Consider the following 9998-nt stretch of genomic DNA (forward strand, 5'->3'; position numbering starts at 1 on the left):
CTAAAGCAGGGGAGAGAGAGAGAGGAGAGAGAGAGAGAGAGCTTCTTTTCAAAATTAAGAGGCAGTGCTTTCAGAAAGGAAGGAAGAAAGAAGCATTATGGAAGAAGTCCTTTTATACGGATTCAACGGTCATCTTTCTCTTTCTACAAGCGGACAGAGATTAGTGGGCTTTCTTCCCGGTACACGCAATGATCAATAGGGCTGTCAAAACGGTTCGCGAGCAGCTCGTGTTTGGCTCTTTAAGAAGTATGTGTTCGGATCGTTCGTTAAGTAAATGAGTTGAACACTAACATATTTTTAAAGCTCGAATTATAAACGAGCCGAACACGAACAACTCTTTGTTCACTCGTATTCGGCTTATTTTAGCTCGAATATCTATATCTATATATATATATATTTATATTTAAGTCTAAATCATAATAGCTAGTGTGTTAATGTGGTTATGTGTCTTATTTTGCATACATTTGATTCAAGTTTGAATTCAACACTCTACATTTATTTTTATCAATTTAATTTTAACGAGTCAATTTCGAATAGAACACAAACACGAACACGAATGTTTAAATCAAGCCGAACACGAACACACTGTTCATGAGCCTATTTCGAACACGAGCCGATTTTGAGCACGAGCATTTCCGAACTAGCCAAACACGAGCCAAGCCTGAGCTTGTTCACAACCCTAATGATTAAACAGGAATATGATAATCTCTTTATTGCGTTTATCGCGCAGATTGTCTTTCTTTCCTGCCTTACAACATCTGATCTCTTTGGTAGCCAGCATCGAGCAAGGTTTATGCAGAATTTAACATAACTTGTTTCAAGTGTTTGGAATGGTTAAATTAAATGCAAGGGATGTTGGAAAGGATAGAGGAGAATAGAGAAAGAAATAAGAGACTTTTCTTATGAGAGCATAATATCATGTGTAACATTTCTTTTTTCCTTCAAGGTACAAATAAGCACACCACAAAAGAAGCTATTAGTCATGGTTTTTGTCCTCTCACACCTTTTGACAAAACAATATTTCACATATAGTTTTAGTAATATGAATATTTAAATAGTTTTGCATTAATAAATCTCTTAAATGTTTGTAAATTGAGAGTTTTTTGTGAATCCATTAGCAATTTGATCTTCTGTAGAACAATACTTGATTGTAGTAGTTCTGTTGGAAACAACTTCTTACACAAAATGATGTCGAAGTTTTATATATTTTGGTCTATCATAAAAAATTGAATCTTTTTTGTCATCGATGTTATAGATTTATTATTGCAAAAATATATTTGTTGGTTCAATTAGATTGTTGAAGATCTTTGAATATTCTTCTCATTCAAATTGCTCGACTAGTTATTGAAGAAGCTGCAATATATTTGGCCTTAGAAAACGATAATGCAGTAGTTGCTTTCTTTTTTGTGCCTCCAAGATTTTGTTCCATATCCAAGGATGAAGATAAATCCACTTGTACATTTTCGATCATCTTTAGAACTTGCACAATCACTATTCGTGAAACAAACTAAATTAAAAGTAGAAACAGGTTTGTACCAAATCTCATAGCTAGCTGTCATCCGAATATAATGAAGAATGCATTTGACTGCTTCGAGATGATGTATTGAAGGATTATGCATGAATCTTTAAACAAGAATGACTGAGTATATAATATCAGGCCTAGTATGAGTAAAGGATATATGATCACCAACAATTCCTCTAAATATTTTTTCATTTGCCTTAGTTGTACTATCATTTTGAACAAGTTATTCATTTGTATTTGAGGGTATTGATGAGATCTCGCAATTTAGAATATTCTACTTCTTTAATAACTCCCACAAATACTTTTTTTAAGATATTATAATCTCGTCATCTGATTGAATAATTTTTAGGCCCAAAAATAGGTAACAAAACCAAATCAACACTCATCAAATTCTTTCAACATAATAGTTTTGAACTCTTCAATCAACATTTGAATGACCTAGAGTAGATGATATCATCAACATAAACACAAACTATAAGAATATCAGTGCATCGAGTCAACACATACAAAGTGGGTTGGTCACTTTCACTATTACAAAGTCCATTCTTTTAAATGTCTGAATCGAACCTTCAATACCATTCTCATATATACATTCAAAAATGCAGATTTAACATCCAACTAAAAAAACTTTTCACTTTATATATGATGCTAAGGCAAGTAATAATCATCTCAAAATTAGTGAAAAGGGAGAAAGTTTCATAAAAATCAATACCATATCTTTATGCATAAACCTTAGCAACTAATCTTGCTTGGTGTCTCTTTACACTTCCATCTGAATTGTATTTCACCTTATAAATCCATTTCACACCAGTTGAAGTTTTTCCTTATGGCATATCAATAAGTTTCCAAGTATCATTTTTCTCAATAGCTTCAATCTCCTCCTTCATAGCATTCTTCAACTCTTTGTTTCTACATCATCTTCATAAAATGTGTAATCATATAGCTCTTACACGGATCTCATCTTTTTAGTTTGTCTTTTATCGAATGTACTTGAATCTACTGATCTTGGACTTGATGGTGACAGACAAAGTGATAAATCAACACTAATTTATTTATTATTAGCAATATCAATTTCATCATTCTCTTTAAATTCAATTAGTGCTTTCTCTTTATTAGGTAGAGCAAATTCAATCCAATCCCATGCAACATTTTCATCAAAAATTACATCTCTACTGATAATGATCTTCTCAGACTTTGTCTCAAATAGTTTATAAGTCTTTGACTGAATATTATAGCAGTTGAGGAATTAGGGCAAAGAAAAACAAGAAATCGACACACCAGAAAAACACACAGAGATTTACGAGGTTCGACAAAGATGTCTACATCCTCGGGAGCAGAGCGGCGACTTTCTTTTTGATATTCAGAAAATAGTACAAAATATAAGATTCAACTCAATTAAGGTTACAAACAGGACATATATATAATCATATAGTACAATATGTAACTACTTAAATTACCCCCGTACCAAATCGCAGGGTGTTGCCCTCGCACCCCCAACTCACATAATGAAACTCCCCCGATTGGACAAATCCTTACGCTTCACTCCGCTCGTGAGCTCCGCTCCGCTCCAGCATCCTCCAGCATCTGTCCCATTTATGGTATATGAGTCATACCTAACAAATCTCCATTTTGGCAAATATCTAGCCCCTTAGGAGAAATACATATATCCAACAAATCTCCACATTGGTGAATATCCAGCCCCTAGGAGAAATACATATGCCCAACAAATCTCCAAGAATATCCAACTCCTGAGGAGAAATACATATGCCTAACAAATCTCCACCTTGGCGAATATTCAGCCCCTTGGAGAAATACATATGTCTGACAAATCTCCACCTTGGCAAATATTCAGCCCTTTAGAAGAAATGCATATACTCAACAAATCTCCACCTTGGCGAATATCCAGCCCCTTAGGAGAAATATATCATGGAGTTTATTATGCACCAATGTGGGTTGGGCCCTTTTAAATAATCCCTTAATTAAAATTCCTTAATTAAGTTTCCCTTAATTAAGTTTTCAAGAAAAAATAAATTTTCCTTAATTAAGTTTTCAAGAAAAAAAACCTTTCCCTTAATTAAGTTTCCAAGAAAAAAAATTTTTTCTTAATTAAATTTTCATTAATTAAACTTTCCCATAAATTTTTTTCTTTAAACTTCCAAGAAAAGCTCCGCCTCCACTTTCTAGAAAAGCTCATTTTTCCTTCCAGAAAAGTTCCACTTTCCTTCTCAGAAAAGCTCCGCATCCGCTTTCCAAAAAAGCTCATTTCCAGAAAATCTCCTTCTTGAAAAGCTCATTTCCTCTTCCAGCTCCCTTTCTTATTTCGGCTCCAGCGATTCACGCGAAACCCTCCCCGCGCAACCGTTTCCTCACGCGCGGAAACCACCATCGCGAACAGTTCTTCGCTGAAAGCACCGAACTCGCAGGATTCGTGGAAACCACCGACGCAAACTGTTCCTCCGCGCTCGAACCCGCGAACGCCTTCTCCCGTGATTCACAAACTGCTGTCGTGATTCGCGAACTGCTGTCATGATTCGCCAATCGAACTCTTGTTGAACTTCGTCGAAGCCAAACTCCAAACTTCGCCTTCAACCTGGAGCCTGAATCGTTCAAACACTTGTCGAACTGCTCGGCCAAAATCTTTTTTGTTCTCGCGTCGCCAAAATTTTTCTTCCCTGCCTTAGAACATCGCTCTGATACCACTTGTTGAAAATTTAGGGCAAAGAAAAATAAGGAATCGACAAAAAACCAGAAGAGCACGCAGAGATTTACGAGATTCGGCAAAGATACCTACATCCTCGGGAGCAGAGCAGCGACTTTCTTTTTGATATTCAGAAAAGAGTTTATAATACAAGATTTAGCTCACCTAAGGTTACAGACAAGACATATATATAACATATAGTATAATATGTAATTACTTAAATTACCTCTGTATCAAACCATAGGGTGTTGCCCTGCACCCTAACCCACATAATGAAACTCCCCCGATTGGACAGATCCTCCGCTCCACTCCGCTCGTGGGCTTCGCTCTGTTTGAGCATTTGTCCCATTTATGATATATGAGACATAACTAACAACCAATAAGTATCATCCTTCTAGATTTTTCGTCCAATTTACTTTTGTCTTTAATCATGCTTCCAAATACCATCAAATAATTGACCGTAGATTTTATGTCAAGCTATGCTTTATAAGGTGTAATATTCTGAACAACCTTTATTGAAGATATATTTAAAATATAAATTGAGGTTGTAATAGATTCAATCCAAAATATATTTGATAAATTCTTCATCTTCAACATACTTGTTGCCATTTTTACCATTATCCCGTTCTTTCTTTCCATAACCTCATTTTGTTGTTGTGTATAAGGAGCAATTAATTACACTAATATTTGATGCTTATTATTTTCATTCCTTTTTCTTTTTATTTTTGAAGGAATTGCTAGTTTGTCCATCATCATATGCTTCTTTTTTCCAAGTAATTCTCTTTTTGAGATCATGTAAATGATCATGAGAAGAGAGGAACCGAAAAAGACAGACATACTATAAAGATGACAAACAAGAGAAAGAATAAGTAAAGAGCCTAAGTGTGATAAACCTCGCAAGTATATGTCAAGTATGCTTGCTCAAACAAGATCGGACGGAAGCACTTTATATTAATATTCATGATAGAATACCCACGTAGACTACCCATAACCAGAAATTTAGGTGTGTTTGCCTATTTTGGGGCCTATAATGCTTCCAAGGAGATGTATCCTACTTGTTTAATTATAACTTAGGGTATGCCCAAAAATACTCTTGATCTAGAGAGATTTGCTTACATTAAAAGTGGCAACTAGCACAGAGCTATCAAAGAATGGTTATTTCGCATATAAATACTCTGATGCTTTCAAAGCTCCCACTAATCTATGGGGTGGTGAGTGAGTCTCTCGCGGTCTCACATAGGTAACAGACTCATAGACATATAGAGCTTGTAAAATAATCAAATCATCATGACGGGGAATCTCGATACGTCGAAGCACATCTGAGTCATAAGGGCAGAGGACAAATCATTGCATTCCAAACGGGTGGCAGTTCATCAGTAATTGGGCCATCAATATGATACCAATGAAGGCAAAAAGAGCGATATGATTCAATAGAGGTAGCTAAAGGAAGGGAGAAGTAATCCTATGAAGGTAGACGTAGTTCGACCACGGTACCACAGACTCGTTGTCTCAATCCACTAAAACCATAAGTTTACCTAATCGTGATTGTAGTTCACCCAAAGCAATCTGCGAATTATTTTGTCCACAGAAATCTTGGTAGCTCTAAATTCAAAGGAATGAAACTCTATCATATGACTATTAGGTGGAGCTCCAAAAGGCGAGACTTATCCATGTCGAAGTGGCGAGGATGCCACTAGAAAAGAAGAGAAATGGAGGTTTAGCTATAAAGCCGGAAACAACCCCATGAAAGACTTGCACCTAGTATGAGTCGAGAAGCCTTCTAAAGAATTGTTTTTGGAATTTAAAAGTTATTACAAATAATTATTGTCTTCAATGTCTCTTTTTTGTATATCTGACATATTTTTGTGTGTCTAACACCTTTTCGTTGTTGGGTCCATCCAACGATCTGGTCGACCTGTTGGCTTGGTCAGCCAGCCAAATGAGGTGACCGTCCAATCTGATTGTCAGCTCTCATCTAAATCTGTGTGAATATTTTTCGAGCATAAATATACATACATACCTACATTTATATTATTTTTAGAGGGTATGTGCTCCTCCGAACCCTACTTTACATCCACCCATGTTTAATACATAATTACAAATTCATCAAAACGGCATCATAATTAAAAAGTTATTATTATTGTAAATGTGATAGTCTACCAATAAAATAAATTATTATATTTTTTATAAAAAATAATTTTTAAATTACATAATTCATTTAATTGATTTTACATTATAAATTATTTAAAAAAGCTCACTAACTTCCTTGGCAAATTACTTAAACCTTCTCCCATACAAATACTTGATGATCATCAACTTAGCATTTTTATCATCTCTAAATGTCTATGATGCAATTAAAAAATAGTCCATCCTTTTATCACTAATTGCATCTAATTGCAAACGCAATATTACAAAATTCATGGTACTAAAATAATAAAATGTAGTCATGGCTGTCCAAAGCCCTTTATTCTTTCCACTTGACCACTCCACCAAATTATAAATCAAGCTTTTTCTTCTAACTTTTCTCATAGCTAACCTATAATGCCACAATCATAGGATCGGTCGGTCATAAAAATATTGTTCTAACCACTAATTTGTTGTCAAACATGCCTTAGAAAAAGATAAAAAAAATTATATTAACATACAAATTCTTTTTTTGGCCGGAATCATGGTTTTAAAAATCAGATCGGATCTGCTGGTTCGACCATCAGTTGTATATCGATCATTCAATCAATTTGGTACAAGCTCAAAACCGTTTCTGCATAGCAACGAGATTGAACCAGTCAGAACTGGGGTTGAACAGCAGAACCAGTGAATCAGTCTGGTTTTTATAGAACCGATGGTTCAAATGCTATTCAAGCTTAGCCTTTAATTTAGTTTTAATTGGAAGACCAACAATAAGATATTTAAATTAAAAAAAAAAAAGAGAAAATATCTTGTCTTAAATTTTTTATTTATAATATCGTTCAAGATATTCAAAAGTTGTCTTAAATTAAAATATTATTTGTTAAATGGATAAAAATAATATTAAAAACTACAAATTCTTACTAAAATAATTTTATAACTTTATATGTAAAAAAATATAAACATGTAATTAAGAAAATAGAGGAAATTCTTAAAAGAAAATAAAAATCACATTTTTATTCATTCAATACACTCCTAAACTTTTGAAGTATGCTATATCATGTTAAAGCTTTTTTGGGCAAAGTTGGTCTAGATTTTGAATTAATTATTACATTTCTTGGCTGTGGTTGGCTAAGCATGGCTGAAAGTGTTAAATTCAAAGGCTATTATTGCTTACCATGACTAGAGAAATCTATACCTACCAAAAAATATCATTAATTTAATAGTACATAATTAAAAGAAATTAGATATTAAATTATATAAAGTTTAGTATTATTAGATCATGACAAGTTCATTATGGTCAAGCTTTACACAATGATCTCAAAAAATATATATATATAAACAATATTTAAATTTAAAGTTTATGAGAATATAAATTAAAATAGATTTTATGAGCATTGATATGACTTTGCTTTTAAAAAGAAGTTATTAATAAGAAGATAATTTTCTTATGTGAAAACATTTATACTAAGCAATCAAATTAGTTCAATTCCTAAGTTATAGGTGGTTGAAAATCTACCCTACTTTCAGAGATGATTACTTATATTAGACATGCAATGTGAAATCACATTGAAGTTAGAAAACATCATTGAAATTTTGAGAAGAGTTGGATTATATTTAGGGCCTATATGGAACAGTTTTTTAAACTATTTTGCTTTTCAAATTATTGTCAGACTGCAATTTAACAATTGTTTTATTACATTATTTTAGAAATTTCTATAATTGGAATCAATTTTGTACAACTAATTTGTTAAAGTACGGTTGCTATGAGAATATTGTTATCGTACTTTTAAGAAAAATATATTTATGATATTCGTATTGACTTTCAATAAGGTCTTTACTCCTTATAACAACAATTATGACTTGATATAGAATAGAAGTGATAAACAATAAAATAAAGAAAAAATATTCAGATTTTATGTGGAAAATCCAAGATGGAAAAAATCACAACTAGATGAGGATAATTCACTATACCAAATAAGAAATTATAAATAGAAAGATTTGGCTAATGTGGTACCAAATCAAAAAAGTGAGTTTTCTTGTACAAAATAAATAGCAGTATTTATAGTTTAAGCAATACTTCTTTAAAGAAAAAAATTAAAATGAAGCCAATCAAACAAGTGAACTCAAATTGTAATATAAAGGATGTTATATTATTGATCAAATGGTATAAGCCTTCAATCTGTATGCTCAAAGTTTATTGATAAGACAAGTATAACCTACAAAATTAGAGTAATATGTAGGGATACCCAACCAAATCTCTTGTGAAGTTTTGTTTTCAATGGCAATAAAAGAAGAACAATTCATCATGTAGTATGCTGTAAAATCGGTTTTAGGACAAAATGACTTAGGTAGCATAGCATTATAGAGTATGCAATGAATCTTCTCCATTTAATCATATCCATTCATTCTGCCACATTATTTTATTATGGTATGTTAAACAATGAATTCTTTCAATATTCCTTCTAATTTATAGGAGTGAGTAGAACTCCAACCTATTGTCTATGCAAAAATATTTTATCTAATTTCTAGTTGGCTTCTTAGTCATAATCTCCCACTCCATACAATTAGTAAAATATCAATCTTCTTTTTTAAGAATAAAACCAAAACCTTTCTAGAGAAGTCATTCCTAAGCATTAGTCTTTGGATGGTAATGTTGATGATCCTCAAAAGACAGAACGTGTTTAGTTTGATATTTCCTTAATAATATGAATGATGATGTTAAACTTAACTCTTTTCTATTTTTTAAATGCATGGTGTCCGCAGAACTTCAGTTTAGTAATACTCTAACCATTTAAAACTAATCTTTAGTTCAATTTAACCATCTCATTCTCGCTCATATGCCCATGACGCATTTGCCAAATTGTGGTTGCTTAAATACCTGACATCTCATACTCATAAGTAGTTATTGTTGCATGTCCTACTATTATACAATTTTAAAGAAATCCAATAACCTTCTTATATCTATAATAGAGCCTTTGTTGACCTTTAAAACTCCAATTTCACTAGAGTAATTACACCCTTTAACCTCAAGAGTACTTGAAAAAATTTTAATTCCTTTTCAGACCTTGAATATGTCTAGCATCTTTAAGTATTCTTATGATTTTGTCAAACATTTTGATTTGAATAGTTCCATTAACAATTATCGCATAAAAAACATTATTGTTCTTTTGCACATTTCCTTTTGAAACCATTCCATATGTTAAAAACTAATCTAAGTTGAGACACAAATAAAACGTGTAGTTTGAATAAAAAACTTTATCATTACAAGGTTCACTATCAAAGACAACTAGGAGTTCACCATCACTAGAAACTTCTTCAATAATATTGGCTTCACCAGAATGATTTGATGTTTACCTTTTTATTAGAATTTTTTTTTTATTCTAGATCATGTAACATTTAGCCTTGATGTGTCCCTTTGCCTTATAGTAATTACATGTCTTAAGTTTATTTCTAAATTTTGATCTAATATTCTTATCATCATTAAAACACCTTTTTTGAGTTCTACATGGAGTGAAAGGGCCTCTCCTTGAATAATAGGTTCTTCCACTAGTTGTTCATCTTCTTTTTTAAAAAATAGGGTATTATATATATATATATATATATATATATATATATATTGTGGAGGTGTGTGAGCAGTGGCGAGAATGGGGG

The sequence above is a fragment of the Phalaenopsis equestris genome, unplaced genomic scaffold (genome assembly GCF_001263595.1).
Source record: "Phalaenopsis equestris unplaced genomic scaffold, ASM126359v1 Scaffold000002, whole genome shotgun sequence".
NCBI lineage: Eukaryota > Viridiplantae > Streptophyta > Magnoliopsida > Asparagales > Orchidaceae > Phalaenopsis > Phalaenopsis equestris.